A 16,887-nucleotide genomic window follows, 5' to 3' on the forward strand; every position below is an offset into this window, starting at 1 on the left:
AAAGCCCATCTGAAAAGAAAATTGCTTGTATCAGCTGCTTCTCATGACAAGTCTCAAGGCTGTGGGCTGGGCTAGGAAGGTGGGAAGGAGGCTTAGAGACCATGGAGCCCCAAACCCTCAATTCACAGAGGCAAGAGCAAGCTGGGTGGGTGGGTGCCCAGAGCCAGGACGTGAACTCGATACTCTTCCCTACGGCAGCCTGGATCCCACCCCTCCAGATCAGGAACAACGCACACTTGTCAAAATATCGTGGAATGTGTGTGCAGGTGTTTTTTTCCACAGTGCATCTGCTGCTCAGGTATCTGCAACACACATGTAACTATAATTTCCAACCCGCCTGATGAAGTGGCCTGTTTGGATGGCAAATAAGACTTTGTTCCCTCTGAATGCCTCTGTACACAGAGCGTGCCCAACTACCTCGCCCCGTGCAGCTGACTTGGGGAAACAAACATATTTGTTGATAGGCACAGCCATTAAAGTCATTCACAGAAAAGTTATTTTACAGGGTTGTAGCCAAGTTCCTCTCCTTTTGCTTTGTTGGACTGGAAGTATCTAAGCTAGTAGGTTTTAAAGAGTTTGACATTTTAACCATAGCGAGGTGTGGTTTCATATCCATGTCTTGTACTATTTATTGCCATTCTGGAAAAAAAAAGCATAAAATAGAATTGCCTGTCGTATAGCTCTTTGGGGGAAATTATGTGCAAACTTAATTTACTCCTTAAACCAGACAAGCATATATAATTGTCTGCTGTGGCTAGGGTTGCAGTTTTAAAGAGAGCTGGGAATAGCGGTAGGTGAAAAAGAGAAGATTTGGATGACAGCTTTCAAATAATTACTCCATTAGAGCTGGTTTATTAACTTTTGATATGAAATGAATATATCTATGGCATACTTGTTCCAAGAACAAATTATCTTTAACCTTCTCGATATATCCAAATGCCCACACAACTTTCAAAAATTATACTGGGCAACCTTGCCTTTAAAAATGTCTTTCATAAAATAGTCATTTGCATAAAGATTCTTTACAAGTTAAATAACTCAGTTGCACATGATTTTTCAGAGCGTAGCTTTAAAGTACTGGGGAATCGGAAATGGGTGGTAATTTTTATTTCAATTGTTCTGTTTTTCCAGCCGATTCCTTCCTTTTTATAACATGTTGTATAAACTTCCATTAGAACCAGGGAGGAGGGGCGCCTGGGTGGCTCAGTCTGTTAAGTGTCTGAGTTTGGCTCAGGTCATGATCTCACGATTCATGAGTTTAAGCCCCGCTTTGGGCTGACAGCTCAGAGCCTGGAGCCTGCTTCGGATTCAGTGTCTCCCTTTCTCTCTGCCCCTGCCCTGCTTGCACTCTGTCTCTGTCTCTCAAAAAGTGAATAAACGTTTAAAAACAAGGAAGAAAGAAAGAAAGAAAGAAAGAAAGAAAGAAAGAAAGAAAGAAGCCAGGGACGATCTGTTTTGCCTAGGTGTCATATTATTTGTATCCCCTCTGACTCTCAAACCTGTCTTACCTTGAGGATATGCTACCTGGTTGCCCCAATTATCATGCAAGTCACACTGGGTTCTGAGGTCTCCCAATGGAGATCTCTGTCCCTTTTCTTTTTATCCTTGTGTCCTCAGCGCCTTCAACAGGATCTGACACGTGGCAGGTACTCAGGAAATGTTTACTGGAGGATCGAGGGCCAGTCACTAAAGGACTGATATTTCTTATAGAGATACATTGATTAAGCCCAGTCTTTTTTTTTTTTTTTTCAACGTTTATTTATTTTTGGGACAGAGAGAGACAGAGCGTGAACGGGGGAGGGGCAGAGAGAGAGGGAGACACAGAATCGGAAACAGGCTCCAGGCTCCGAGCCATCAGCCCAGAGCCCGACGCGGGGCTCGAACCCACGGACCGCGAGATCGTGACCTGGCTGAAGTCGGACGCTTAACCGACTGCGCCACCCAGGCGCCCCTGATTAAGCCCAGTCTTAATGATTTCCTTCTATCTACTGAATTGAACTTGAGCCTATTAGCTAATCAGCAATTGGCCATTAGTAGGGTGGGGAAAGAAAAGTAAATGATGGAGTTGCAATAATCTACTAGGCAGAGGGAAGCGAAGGAGGAAGTAAACATGATTAGAAGTCAGGGAGTGTTCCAAAAACCAGCAATGATCCCAGAATCTTTTGATTTAACAGGATCAGCCACTGCAGGACCGGTTTGGAAAATGCAATCTGCCCCCGCAGGCAAAAATTATTAAGATCTTTCAATATTGACAGTACTATTATGTGCTGGAAAGATAAAATTATTTATAGTGTATGGCTTGCCCGTGGCCGTAGAATGATGTATTCTGATCTCGAAAACATAAAAATGATACTTTATGAAATTATAATGACTATATAATCCTTCACGAAGAGATCTAGAATACTTGGAGAAAGGCATACTAAGATTCGGTTTTAATTTAGAAGTTTACTTTTATTTAGCAGAGTAGTAGAAATAGTAGTTTTTGATGTTTAAATTTATTCCCTTGCCGATATCTTTCCCAAAACATAAATCTCGAAACCACCACAACTAGAGTAAGATTTCCCTCTGATAATGAAGAATATTCAGGAACGTTTTCATTGGGTGATTCGAATCTTGTAGCTAGCTGTTTAAGGAAATGCCTACCGTGAGCACTTTGTGCCCCCAAATCATAAAAGCAATAAAACTTTATTGCATAACATTCCATCAGTAAAGAAATGCAAGAAATGAAAATTACTTCTTCCCCAGGCCACTCTCCAGAAGTAACCATCATTTTCATTTTCAATTTAAGCAGCATTTAAAAAAAAAAATCTTTGAAATTATAAATAAATATGCTAACATCAATGCGAGGGTACTTTTTTCCCAGAGGGCAATATCTCTTTACTTTTTATTGGCGTATAAATCACTTTCCAGTCATAATGCTAAGATCTAATGATCCAAAGGATCATTTCCTTTTTTAAAAAACTTTTTATTTTAAAATGATTACAGTCTCCTTATGGGCTGAATATTTGTATCCCCCCCCAAAATTCGTAAGTTGTAGCCCAAATCCCCAAGGTGATAGTGTTTGGAGATGAGTGGTGTCATCTTGGATGACCCAAGGATTAGTGCCCTGGTTTTGTTGTTGTTGTTGCTGTTTTTAATATTTTATTTTTTAAGTACACCCAATGTGGGGCTCGAACTCATGACCCTGAGGTTAAGGGTCGCATGCTCCACCAACTGAGGCAGCTAGGCACCCCAGGATTAGTGCCCTGGTAAGAAGAGGTCAGCCAGCTAGCTTGCTGTCTTTCCAGCATGTAAGGATACAACCCAGAGGAGGGCTTTCACCAGAACCTGACCATGCTAACACCCTGATCTTGGACTTCTAGCCTCCGGAACGGTGAGAAAGAACTTTCTCCTGGTTATAAGCCACCCAGTCTTTGGTACATTGTTATAGCAGCACAAACTGGCTAAGAAAAGTCTTAAAAGAAGTTGCAAAATTAGTAGAGAGATTCTAGGTACCCTTCACCCAGCTTCCCCTAGTGGTTACATCTGATAACTATAGTATGCTGTCTAAACCAGGAAACTGCCAAGATCATTTCTTTTTGAAACATCTAATTATTTTGGGAAAGTCCTGCTATAAATATGACAGGAGACTCCTAGGATTCTTTATACCCAGACGTAATTATTCTACAAGATATCTACATCATAGAAGGACCTATTAACAAATACTATTATTATATGTAATCTGACATCAAGTCACAGGCTGGATAGATGTCAACACAGAATATTTCATGGACCTTGGTGGACTATGTGTTGGTTTAAATTCTGTGCCATCCTAGTTTCAAGAAGCTGAATTTAAAGTAACAAACAGGAGCACTCGAGTGACTCAGTCGGTTAAGCGTCTGACCCGATTACAGCTCAGGTAATTGATCTCCTGTGGGGCACCGGGCTGACCACTGTATATAGCGTGCTTGGGAATCTGTCCCTCTCTTTCTCTGCCCCCACCCCGCCCCCACCCCTCCCTTGCTCATGTTCTCTGTCTCTCAAAATAAATAAACATTTTTTTTATTTTTAAAAAATGTTTATTTTTGAGAGAGACAGAGACAGAGCTTGGGGGGGTGGGCAGAGAGAGAGAGGGAGACACAGAATCTGAAGCAGGCTCCAGGCTCCGAGCAGTCGGCACAGAGCCTGATGCGGGGCCTGAACCCACGGACGGTGAGATCATGACCTGAGCCGAAGTCAGACGCCCAACCGATTGAGCTACCCAGGCGCCCCTAAACATTTTTTTTAAATAATAAGGTAACAAATGACATTAGTGGGTCAAACACATTTATACTTAATGGTAAGGATTTTGGAAATAAGTTTTTCTTTAAAGTATACCAATATTTTAGCTGTAACATAAAACCCAGCCTCGGGGTGCCTGGGTGACTCAGTCGATTAAGGATCTGGCTCTTGATTTCGGCTCAGATCATGAGCTAGAAGTTCATGGGCTCAAGCCCTGAGATGGGCTCTGTGCTGACAGCTTGGAGCCTGCTTGGGATTCTCTCTTGCTCTTTGTCCCTCCCCTGCTCATTCTCTCTCTCTCTCTCTCTCTCTCTCTCTCCCCCCCCCAACTCATTCAAAATAAATAAATAAACAAACAAACATTAAAAAATAACAACAACACCCGTGCCTGTAAGGCTGCACTTACATTCGCTTCTCAAAAGCTCTGGGTTCTCACTGAGTTTGTAAACACCTACATTTAGTGGGTCGTTTTCTTCACTCAAGATTGCATTTATCAAAATCTGAGAAAACAAATCATACGCTAATGTGGGTATTGCCATGATGCAGTTTTGTGGTTATCGAGCGGGTGGGTTGGGGCTTTCCTATTTTTATAGGGAAGAACTACTGAACACAGGAAAACAGCAAGTCAAAGGAATCTTTAAAATAAAAAAATCTATTTATTTATTCAAGAAATACTAAAGATCACTTGGTAGGCAGACACAGGCCTGAGCACGGGGTAGGTAATGCTGGATTACACTTTTTTTTTTTTTTCCACATTTTGACATCTCAAGAATAGAAAAGTGGCTAATGGCTAAGTGTGGCTAATGGGTTAGACATTTTTAAAAATTTTTTGACATCTCAAATAGAGAGGTTGCTTAAAATCACTGTTGGCCATATGGCAGTTGTAATGTAGTTGTCACTGCCTATGCATTTGTGAATTTAACTGTAATTCCTGGTTGTAAAACTGGTTAACTGCCAACCACCAGTGGTTTGATCAAAAATTCATTTAGGAAGCATTTGAAGAAGGAAGAGAAGTCCTAGGTGTTGTCTGAAAATCTTCTGTTGACCCTTCTAGTAAGATCTAGGAAGCACGGGGGTGCCTGGGTGGCTCAGTTGGTTAAGATCTGTGCCGATCGCTTGCTCAGAGCCTGGAGCCTGCTTCAGATTCAGTGTCTCCTTCTCTCTCTGCCCCTCCCCTGCTCATACTTTGTCTCACTCTGTTTCTCAAAAATAAATAAATGTAAAAAAAAAAAAAAAGATGTGGATATATGGGTATAAAATTGTTTTAATTTTTTTGTATGATTGAGCATTTTCAAAATAAGATTAAAAATAAAAATTAAATAAATCTAAAAGAGTCTATCAATAAATATAAAATAAAAAGTCTAAATGATAGGAGTCATGGTCTCCTAGTTTAGTCGACAGAGTTGGGTTTTTTTTTTCCTTTTTAAGATTTTTATTTATTTTTATTTTTTATCTTTAAGATTTTTTTCATGTTTATTTATTTTTGAGAGAGACAGAGAGACAGAGAGACAGAGCACAAGCAGGGAAGGGACAGAGAAAGGGAGACACAGAATCTGAAGGAGGCTCCATACTCCAAGCTGTCAGCACAGGGCCTGACACGGACCTTGAACCCCTGCGAGATCATGACCTGAGCTGATGTCGGATGCTTAACTGACTGAACACCCCAAGTACCCCATGATGTATTTTAAAGCCAATGGAATCTTAGATTTGAAGAAATACAGTGGGTCCTAGGGTGGAGGAAAATACAGTGCTCTCTCACAGTGTGGGAGCTTACAGCAGAAGAGGAGGGGACATGTACCTTAGAGCACATTGTGTTAAGTGCTGTAACGGGGTGGTGGGAGAACATCTCTAAAGTACCCTTACATTTTAGAGCTTACAGCTTGCATTGAGCCTCCACATTTGTATAGTACATTGTATCTTCTTTTTTTTTTTTTTTTTTTTTAATTTTTTTTCAACGTTTATTTATTTTTGGGACAGAGAGAGACAGAGCATGAACAGGGGAGGGGCAGAGAGAGAGGGAGACACAGAATCGGAAACAGGCTCCAGGCTCTGAGCCATCAGCCCAGAGCCCGACGCGGGGCTCGAACTCCCGGACCGCGAGATCGTGACCTGGCTGAAGTCGGACGCTTAACCGACTGCGCCACCCAGGCGCCCCATGTATAGTACATTGTATCTTCTTAACCATCTTGTGGGGTAGCCGCACGATTAGCCTAGTCTACCTCGGTTGAATGAATGAGCCCATAAAGAAACTGCGGCCCAAAAAGATTAATGATCTTATGGATAATCCATATTATTATTACGATGATGCAACTAGTAAGGGCTCAGTCTAAGACTTGATTCTTCCAACAACTGTTCCTTCTAAACCATTTTTTTGGGGGGAGGTTGGGATCCCTGGAAGCAGAGCCCGAGCCAATGATGCCCCTATGCAAGTGATCTGTTGGGTTGTTATCTCGGAAAAATCCTGTAAGGAGGAAAGGAGGCAGGATAGAACCAAGGATCGAAGCAAAGCAAAGATGTGAGTTCAGCCAAAGTCCAGCCTCAACCTGATCCCAAGGGAGCCCTGCAGAAGGAATTTCTCATCTTGAGGTAAGGGGGCTGGGCTTGTATACTCCTACATCAGTCTGTTAGCGGCTGTAGGTACCCCACCTTCTCCTGTAGGGCGTAGGCATCACTGAGCAAAGTGGCTCTGAAGGTGGTCCTCTGGGGAAGGTGGGGAGCTGTAACCTATTAGCCGCCAAAACTCAATGGTAGCTTAGGGAATGGGTATACCAGCCAGGTAGAGGGTGGGGCAGCAAATAGTATCCACAACACCGTTGCTGTTCTTGGTATTATCAGAGACGTGGCCTAACATACTTTGTTAGGTGAAGCCTTTTGAGATACCGAATTCCCTGGCTAATGAGCGTCCCGATTGTGAGCCGGTAGCATTTAGCCACTAGGACTGTTCTGAGAGTTAGACAATGTTTACCGCAAAATAGAGTTAAAGAGAGACTCTGTGTACTGCTTTATCTGTTGACAACAGAGGTCATAAACCAGTGGTCACCGGGCAGGATTTTGGCTCACAGATGTGTTTCATTTGGCCCGTACAGTGTTTCAACATTTTTTAAAAGCCTAGCAGCTGACACTTAAAATGGTGGAGAGTCCCTATAAAGATGTGGATTCCTGGCTTCCATCGAACATTTGGAAAGGAGGCTGGGCCAGCATGCCAGTGCTCTAACTAGTGTCTCAATGTGGAGCAAGCTGAGTACTGGCTGCCCCTGGCAGACAGGTGTCCCCACCTCCTGGGTCCATCTCTCACTGGCGTTACGTCTGTCACTGGGTCCTGAGAGTACTTTAGTTAACGGCCTCAGGTGTGCACTCTGTGCGATACCTTGGAGGTGTTTTTTGGAAAATGAAGTGAAAAGTGTGCACAGTTGTCTCAGTTTCCCATCCGTGTCTAGTGTAATTAAACATTTTTATGAAGGATAATATATATACAGAAAAGTGCACACCTCACAACGTTCAGCTCAGTGTGTGTTCACGAATGAAATACATCTGTGTCACAGCACCCAAATCAGGAACCAAAACATTTCCAGTGCCCCAAACGCCCCCTTGGACTCCCTCCACTCTCCCCTGCCCCAGGGCCCCTGCTATCCTCACCTCTATCAACATAGAGTCGTTTTTTCTGTTTTTAGAGTTGATAACAATGGAATTGCCTATTTGGTATCATTTTGGAGATGTTTTCAATAGGAAATGTCTGACTCCAGTTTGCAATACAAGAATACATTTTACTCTCCTACCAGGCACTTCAGAGAGCATTCTGTCCTCATCATAGAATAATTGCATTTCCAGCGGGACACAATTTAATTGCATTGAGTTTTTCTGTATACTCCTGGGAAGAACTTGGTCAAATAGACATTGTGCATGAGAAGAGTCATTTGGGTCCAAGAGGAATTCCATCCTGGTATTCTGCCTGTGAGTACTGGCTCCAGGAGCAGAGGTGTTCACTGTCAGAGAAGATTCTGGAACACCCCAGAGAAATCAGGTTTACTTACAGCAATAGCTTTTATATTTGGCCAACAAATGGTTAACAACCCCCTAGTCAATGCCCAGCCCTGTCAGGAAGGTGAAAGAGAAGCTTTCCCTCCAGATCTCATACTCAGTCTGGCCTGGATAGAAACAAGTGGTTAACTGTTTACAGTTCAAGGTGATCTGAATTCACAACTCTTGAGTCAGACTACCCAGGTTTGAAATCATGTCACCACCAGTCAGTTGTGTGACGTTGGCTCAGCTCCTTAACCTCTCTGTGCCTCCGTTTTCTCATGACTGAGAGAGGTTATAATATTGTATGTCGTAGGGATACCTGGGTGGCTCAGTCAGTTAAGCGTCCGACTTCAGCTCAGGTCACGGTTTCCAGGTTCACGGGTTTAAGCCCCGCATCAGGCTCTGTGCTGACAGGACGGGACTCACTTCGGATCCTCTGTCTCCCTCTCTGCCCCGCCCCCACCTGCGTGTGCATGCTCTCTCTCAAAGCATTTAAAAAATATAGTATATATATATAGTTATAGTATTATAACTGAGGTTATAATAGTACCTGCCTCGTGGGACTGTTGGGAGAATTAAATGAAATCAAGTAAATGAAGAGCTTGGCACGGTGCCTACCACATAGTGACAGCTCAGTAAATATCAACATTATTGTTATTGTAAAGGAGTGGAAGACATAGGAGGGGAAGTGAGGAGGGATGCCATAACCCAGGATGGATGGGGAAGGAAACCCTCACTGTAGGTGATCGTCTGGCAGTATTGAAGCCGTCCTTCAAGAGTTAACCAGATGTTACCCAGGTCAACCAAGAGGAGAAAGGACTGGAATAGGGTGGAGAAAGGAAGGATGCTTGGGAAGAAAGAATAGCCTGTGCAAAAGACAAAGGGCATGAGCATGTCCTGGGCACCTCACTCCAGCGTGTTTGCCTGGACAACCTCAGACATGGCAGGAAATGAGCCTGGCAAGGTACACGAGAATCGTATCATGCAGAATGTTAGGAAAAGAGATAGGAAACCTAGAGTTAAGGCCAAGTAGGGGCACCCGGGTGGCTCAGTTGGTTAAGTGTCTGACTCTTGGTTTCAGCTCAGGTCTTGATCTCACGGTTCATGAGATCAAGCCCCACATCGGGCTCCGCACTGACAGCATGGAGCCTGCTTGGGATTCTCTCTCTCCCTCTCTCTCTGCCCCTCCCCTTCTCCTGCTCTCTCCTGCTTTCTCTCTCAAAATAAATAAATAAACAACAACAAAAAAATAAGGCCAAGTACGTTACTGCATGTGCTTTCAAGGTCATACTGCAGCACTGAGTAACAGGCCACCCAAGGATCTCACAGTTGTCCAGGCTACTTACTATTAATTAAGGACTCAGACTTTTGGGAAGGTCCATGAAATTAGTAGATTTGTATCTAGCAGAGATGCAAATAAATTCTGTCTGGTAGAAAAGATAATCTCAAAGGTTAACCAGCTTTGTATGTAATTTAGCAAACATTCTTTCTCTTTTAAAAAAGTCTTTTTAAAACCTCAGTTCCTTGGGGCACCTGGGTGGCATAGTCAGTTGAGCATCGGATTCTTTTTATTTTTTTATTTTTTTTTTTAAATTTTTTTTTCAACGTTTTTATTTATTTTTGGGACAGAGAGAGACAGAGCATGAACGGGGGAGGGGCAGAGAGAGAGGGAGACACAGAATCTGGCCATCAGCCCAGAGCCTGACGCGGGGCTCGAACTCACGGACCGCGAGATCGTGACCTGGCTGAAGTTGGACGCTTAACCGACTGCGCCACCCAGGCGCCCCGAGCATCGGATTCTTGATTTTGGCTAAGGTCATGATCCCAGGGTCGTGGGATCGAGCCCTGGGCCCAGCTCCACGCTGAGTGTGGAGCCTGCTTAAGATTCTCTCTCTCTCCTTCTGTCCCCCTCCCCTTCTGGTGCATGCACGTGCACTCTTTCTCTCTCTCTCATAATAATAATAATAACCTCAGTTCCTTGAATGTTTCCTGATCCAGATTTATGTTCTCACTGGTTTCCTCGCTAATGAAGTCAATAATTTTTAACATTTTCTATATTTGGATGAAAGTCTTATTTTTAAGTTTTAAAAATTATGCTAAGAGGTATCGATTTTAACCTGAAACCAGTAGGAAAACATTGAAGCATTTTATGCGGGAGAATGATGTAATTATACCAGTGCTTTAGAAAGTTCATTTTTGCAGCAGTGTGGCAAGGAACAAGTCGCTTATGTGAAATTTAAGTTCGAAAGCCGGTGGACATTTGGTGAAAGTAATGATGAGAATTTCCGAATATCCTGGGGGCAGGCAGTAATTTCTGTATGGAAATTCTATCATGTATAGAATCAAAGAGGAATGGTATTCACACTATAGTTTAGAAGGATATCCTGTATATTAATATATGCTAACAACATTATGGTAATGAGTGATCATAAATATTTTAAGTAGATAAAAGAAGTCGTGCCCTAGGGTTCCTATTGGAAGCACATTAGCCACGTGCCCTCGGATCCGCAGTGAGAATGAGTTGTAGCTTGCCTGCAGCTGGAAAGAAAGCCAGCTTATCTGATTTGAAGCTGCCTCTGACCCTTCTTTCCTCTCCCCATATTGTCCAAATCCAGGAGGTGAAGTGATAGAAGAAAACATGTTGGGAAGCTCACATTGCCTGAGAACACTGCCTCTAGTGGGAGAAACTAGACCTGGAGGGAAACACGCTCTTCCTGCCCTTGACATTTTGAACCATTTGAATGTACAGGTGTTTTGCATCCTGCTGTACCAGTTGTGCACTGCACAAAGGAGCCATTATCTGGAGAGGCACCCAGGTGCCCGCATAGCAGGCATTTTAGATCTGGATAAATTTTCTGGCAGTTGGCATTAAGTGCCTTGGATCAGGAGTGCCCTTTTTGCACAGAGGCACCAAATGGGACTAGTGTGGCCTTAGAAATGATTTTTTTCTTTTCTTTTCTTTTTTAATTAAAAAGAATGTTTATTTTTGAGTGAGAGAGAGACAAAGCGTGAGCAGAGAGAGAGGGAGACACAGAATCCGAAGCAGGCTTCAGGCTCTGAGCTGTCAGCACAGAGCCCAACGTGGGGTTTGAACTCACGAACCGTAAGACCATGACCTGAGCTGAAACCAAGAGCCACCCAAGTACCCCTATTTTTTTCGCAGTGTATTTAAAACGTGCTAATATATTGGATTCCTAGAATTTTCAGGGCTGGCATTCTGAAGTGTTTTTCTCATATTACACATTACTATACCACTTTTTCTTCCTTAAGGTGTATCTATTTCTTCAAAGTTCTGGAAGTTGGGCTAAAGCCACAGGTTCTTTGCCTTATTGTTTTATTTTCATCATGTCTATAGATGCATCAGGGCACCTGGCTGACTCAGTCAGTAAAGCGACTATTGATCTCGGGTTTGTGAGTTCCCTCCCCACGTTGGGTATACAGATTACTTTAAAAAATAAAATAAAATCTGGGGCACTTAGGTGGCTCAGTCAGTTAAGCGTCTGACTCTTGGTTTTGGCTCAGGTCATGATCTTGAGGTTCGTGAGATCAAGCCCTGCATTGGGATTCTCTCTCTCTCTCTCTCTCTCTCTCTCTGTCCCTCCCTCCCCCCACTCTCTCTGTCTCTTTCTCAAAATAAATAAACTTAAAAATTTTTTTAAATAAAAAATTAAGATCTTGTAAATAAATAAAGAAAAATAACTGCTCAGCATCTATTTCCTCTTTATTTATTTTATTTTTTTAATATGAAATCTACTGTCAAATTGGTTTCCATACAACACCCAGTGCTCATCCCAACAGGTGCCCTCCTCAATACCCATCACCCACCCTCCCCTCCCTCCCACCCCCCATCAACCCTCAGTTTATTCTCAGTTTTTAAGAGTCTTTTATGGTTTGGCTCCCTCCCTCTCTAACTTTGTTTTTCTTTCCCCTACCCCATGGTCTTCTGTTAAGTTTCTCAGGATCCACATAAGAGTGAAAACATACGGTATCTGTTTTCTCTGTATGACTTATTTCACTTAGCATCACACTCTCCAGTTCCATCCATGTTGCTACAAAGGGCCATATTTCATTCTTTCTCATTGCCACGTAGTATTCCATTGTGTATATAAACTACGGTTTCTTTATCCATTCATCAGTTGGTGGACATTTAGGCTCTTTCCATCATTTGGCTATTGTTGAGAGTGCTGCTATAAACACTGGGGTACAAGTGCCCCTATGCACCAGCACTCCTGTATCCTTTGGGTAAATTCCTAGCAGTGCTATTGCTGGGTCATAGGGTAGATCTATTTTTAATTTTTTGAGGAACCTCCACACTGTTTTCCAGAGCGGCTGCACCAGTTTGCATCCCCATATTTCCTCTTTAAAACATTATCCTCGGGGCGCCTGGGTGACTCAGCTCGTTGGGCCTCCAATTCTTGATTTTGGCTCAGGTCGTGATCTCATGGTTCATGAGATCCAGCCCCACGTTGGGCTTTGCGCGGACATCTTCAGAGCCTGCTTAGGATTCTCTTGTCTCCCTCCTTCTCTGCTCTTCCCCCACTCTCTCGCTCTCAAAATAAATAAACATTAAAAAGAGTAAAACATTATCCAGGTTTTCCTGTAGAAAACCATTTCTTTTTTTTATTCTCAACCACATGGTTTACATGGGATTGATCCTACCCTCAGTTCTAGGGCTGGACCCTGATTGACTCAAATCACTGTGTGGGCACTTGCCTGGCTTAAGAAAAGGTATATAACCCAACTGACACCAGTGAGAGATATTTGTTGGGGCCATTTTGCCACCACAGAAGAAGAAAGCCTAAAGCTGCCAGAGGAAAGGTAGTTGGTATAATGAGAATAAATCTGAAAACATAGAGGGAAAGAATTTTCCATGGTGACATCATTTGGGCCCTGACTCACGCTGCTCCTGAAGCCAGCCTTGCCTTGGGTATTTTGATTCTATGAGCCAACATAGTCCATTTATTATTAAGGCAGTTTGGGATTTTGGAGGTTTTAAGGGGGAGATTGGTTTTGTTTGGCTTTGATTTTTGTCATATGAAACACATGATCCTTACCTAATGTGTTCTCTTTTTAATGGGATTTGGATTTATCCATTTTCAGACCACTGTCTGAAAGGATGAATCTAGGCTCCAGGAAATCATTTTTTTAAAACAACTATTTGCTCCTAAAAAGCACTTAACACAAATTGCTGGGGAGAGAGCGCCTCGCATTATTTGAAAATTACAGCTATACTTTTCTTGGCCCCTAATCAGAACTGAGTGCCCTGACCGCTCCTTCTTGATATTTTCCTTTGGTAAAAATGAGCTTCGACTTATGGGTGTAGCAGATGGGTCCAACTAGGAGACAGAAGACTATAATAGGTTGACTAGGGGAAGTTGTACATAAGGAAGTATTCGCTATGATGCAAGAGTAACCGTAAGGCAAACGGAAATTATACGGTACCCTAAGGCCGAGGGAGCATACCCGAGGAAGGCCAGACTTGGAAGGTGTTTACATCTCATTGGAGAAGGTATGGTTCATTCAGCCCAGAGGACAGCAGAGAGTTTGTGGTTCGGCAAGGCCAACGCTGGTCTGCAGCTGCCGGGAAACCGTAGGTCACCCTCTGGAATGCAGCCTAGTGAAAGGTGGCATGGGCGGGCAGTGGGAGTCTGGCCAGGGGCAGGAGCCCTTCAGGACACGCCAGCTACACGGGAGCTTTGGTTTCCAAGTCAAACGGGTTATGGGAAGGTTATTGCCAGGCCAAAGCTACACTGTCAAGGAGAGACTGTGTTCCTGGCCCGTGGCTGGGGCGGGCCCTGTCAGATGTCCTCAAACCCATACGGCCTAGCGGGGTGGACTCCAGAAAAAGCAGGAAGCGACTCGTCCTCCTGCAGTGTCCTCCCAGTTTCCTCTGCGGAGAAAGCTTGATTATCACCGGGAGAGATGCTTCAAAGAATTCTAAATTGATGACCAACACGGTGTTTTTCAAAGGGCACACCTCTGTCCAACCCTTCAGGTACTATTTGGAGGAGTGGTGCGGGGAAGAAGACAGAAGCAGACGGATCTCACTCACCCCGACTCTGAGAGGGGCTAAGGGTTTCCTGAAAGGGTGGAGCTCAGCCTAGGGAGGTCCCTACTAGAATGTGTTCTGTGCACTAGAATGAATCCAAAAAAAAAAAAAAAAAAAGTGGGATGTGCTGTGCTAAGCAAAGGGGCACAATTTATTTGCTGTCAGACGCTTCACAGCCTTCAGTGTGCTCATGTGTAATGAATTTCCCCCCAGACTACTTGAATTTTAATCCTTTTCCCTTCAGGCCTGGCTAACCTATAAGGACGCCTAGAGCAGGTCAGTTTTTCTCAAAAGGCCCACGAGAATCTCCTTCCTTCTTCTCTTCCTCTTCTCTTTCTTCATCTTCTTTTTTAAGTGTTTATTTCTTTATTTTGAGAGAGAGAGAGGGTGTGTGAGAGGGGTAGGGACAGAGAGAGAGAGAGAGAGAGGAAGAATTCCAAGCAGGCTCCACTTGGTCAGCATAGAGCCTGATGCGGGGCTCGAACTCACAAAAGTGTGAGATCATGACCTGAGCCGAAATCAAGAGCCGGATGCTTAACCGACTGAGCCACCCAGGCGGCCCTCTCCCCTTTCTTTTTTTTTTTTTTAATTTTTTTTTCAACATTTATTTATTTTTGAGACAGAGAGAGACAGAGCATGAACGGGGGAGGGTCAGAGAAAGAGGGAGACACAGAATCAGAAGCAGGCTCCAGGCTCTGAGCTGTCAGCACAGAGCCCGACGCGGGGCTCGAAGTCACGGACCGTGAGATCGTGACCTGAGCCGAAGTCGGACGCTTAACCCACTGAGCCACCCAGGAGCCCCTCTCCCCTTTCTTTTTAAAGTAAGTAGCGACCAAGAGCCAAGTGCAACTAAATGAAGTGGTAAGTACGGCCAGGACCCCTAGCTGGTGCCTGGCCTCACTGCAAACACCTGGCAGTTCACAAGCGTCCTTCCCCCCCACGAGTCCTTAACTCCGGTGGAAGTGATGGGATTTGGCTTGCTCTTACGCTGCGGCATGGGCCTCGTCCCCCGCCTGTCCCACCGTCTGGTCCCTCCGGGTTTGTCCTGGGAGCGCTTCCTGGTATGTCACTTTCACAAGCATCCTAGTCCCCAGGGTCTGTTTCTGGGAAATTCAGACGTTCCTATTTAACAGGAGAAATTGAGAGGTAAATTACCCAAGCTCTAAATAAATAGCTAAATAGATGATAGGTGGGTAGGTAGGTAGTTGGAAGGCAGATAAAATATAAATAAAGTGACACTGAGATTTTAAGTTTTATTTTCTTTATTTTGAGAGAGAGAGAGTGCGGGTACGCGTGCAGGGGCAGGAAGGGGGGAGAGAGGGGGGGAGAGAGAGATTAGGAGAGAGAGAATCTCAAGCAGGCTTTGCACTGCCTGCCCAGAGCCTGACACGGGGCTCGATTTCACAAACCGGGAGATCATGACCTAAGCCGAATTAAAGAGTCAGACACTTAACCAACTGAGCCGCCCCGGTTCCCCAACACTGAGACAGAAACCTGGCTTTCTTCTGATTCTCAAATCTGCATGCCTGACCGTAATATTCAATACCGCTTCATGAAACAAGGTCATCCATTAACGTAGAAGTGTCTCCAGAGGAGGACAGCTCTGGGAAAAGGAAGGGCCAGCCACACCGACTCAGCCACCTGCGTATCCCCGATGCCAGGGTGCTCTAAAGTTAATTCTCTGAGGGAAGACTATACTGTACTGAGCTTCACTTCCCCCTCCCTGTGGGACCCAGCAATCTCCAAGCATCAGGAACTGATACCTGGCTATGATAAACTTTCAGTACGCCATGATGGAAAGGGGAAAAAAATGTCAATACGGTAAATTTTGCATGATACCAAATGTATTCAGTTGAAAGGATTCTTCTTTACTCTGAGATTACGTCCTTTGTACACTTTTAATGTTTAAATATCTTTTTTTACATAAGATAGTAATAGTAAAAGTAGATAGCAGTTGATTTTTTTAAATGTTTATTTATTTTGAGAGAGAGGGAGAGCACAAACAGGAAAGGGCAGAGAGAGAGACAGAGAGAGAGAGAAAATCCCAAACAGGTTCTGTGCTGTCAGCACAGAATCCAACACTGGGCTTGAACTCACAAACCGTGAGATCATGACCCAAGCCGAGATTCAGAGTCAGACACTTAACCGACTGAGCCACCCAGGTGCCACACACTTGATTTTTTTTTAAATGGTCTAGGGGTGCCTGGGTGGCTCAGTTGGTTGAGCGCCTGACTGTGGCTCAGGTCATGGTCTCACGGTTCATGAGTTCGAGCCTCATATCAGGCTCTCTGTGCTCAGTGCCGAGCCCACTTTGGTTCCTCTGTGCCTGTCTGCCCCTGCCCCTCCCCTGTTTGCATTCTCTCTTTCTCTCTCAAAAATAAGTAAACATTAAAATTTTTTTAAATAAAAAAATGGCCTAATGTGACAACATTAAATTTGTTAACCTCGTCATTACAGATTTTTTTAAGGCAGGGGTGGGAGTTGCAGGGCAATTTTATTCATCTTAAAATTCAGTTATCTATCATTTCGTGTCCTGGGAGGGGATGGATGGTAGGGCT

General features: G+C 43.9%; 1 non-coding gene across 1 annotated transcript; it reads left to right on the plus strand.

Annotated features, from left to right (window-relative positions):
* Positions 1-16,530: 16,530 nt before the first annotated feature.
* On the plus strand, positions 16,531-16,615 carry TRNAH-GUG (transfer RNA histidin (anticodon GUG)). The gene has a single exon. It is a non-coding gene; the product is annotated as a tRNA-His (tRNA).
* Positions 16,616-16,887: the final 272 nt, after the last annotated feature.

The sequence above is a fragment of the Lynx rufus genome, unplaced genomic scaffold (assembly GCF_022079265.1).
Source record: "Lynx rufus isolate CCGP_SWC_20201006 ecotype Redwood Valley unplaced genomic scaffold, mLynRuf1.p SCAF_5, whole genome shotgun sequence".
Lineage (NCBI taxonomy): Eukaryota > Metazoa > Chordata > Mammalia > Carnivora > Felidae > Lynx > Lynx rufus.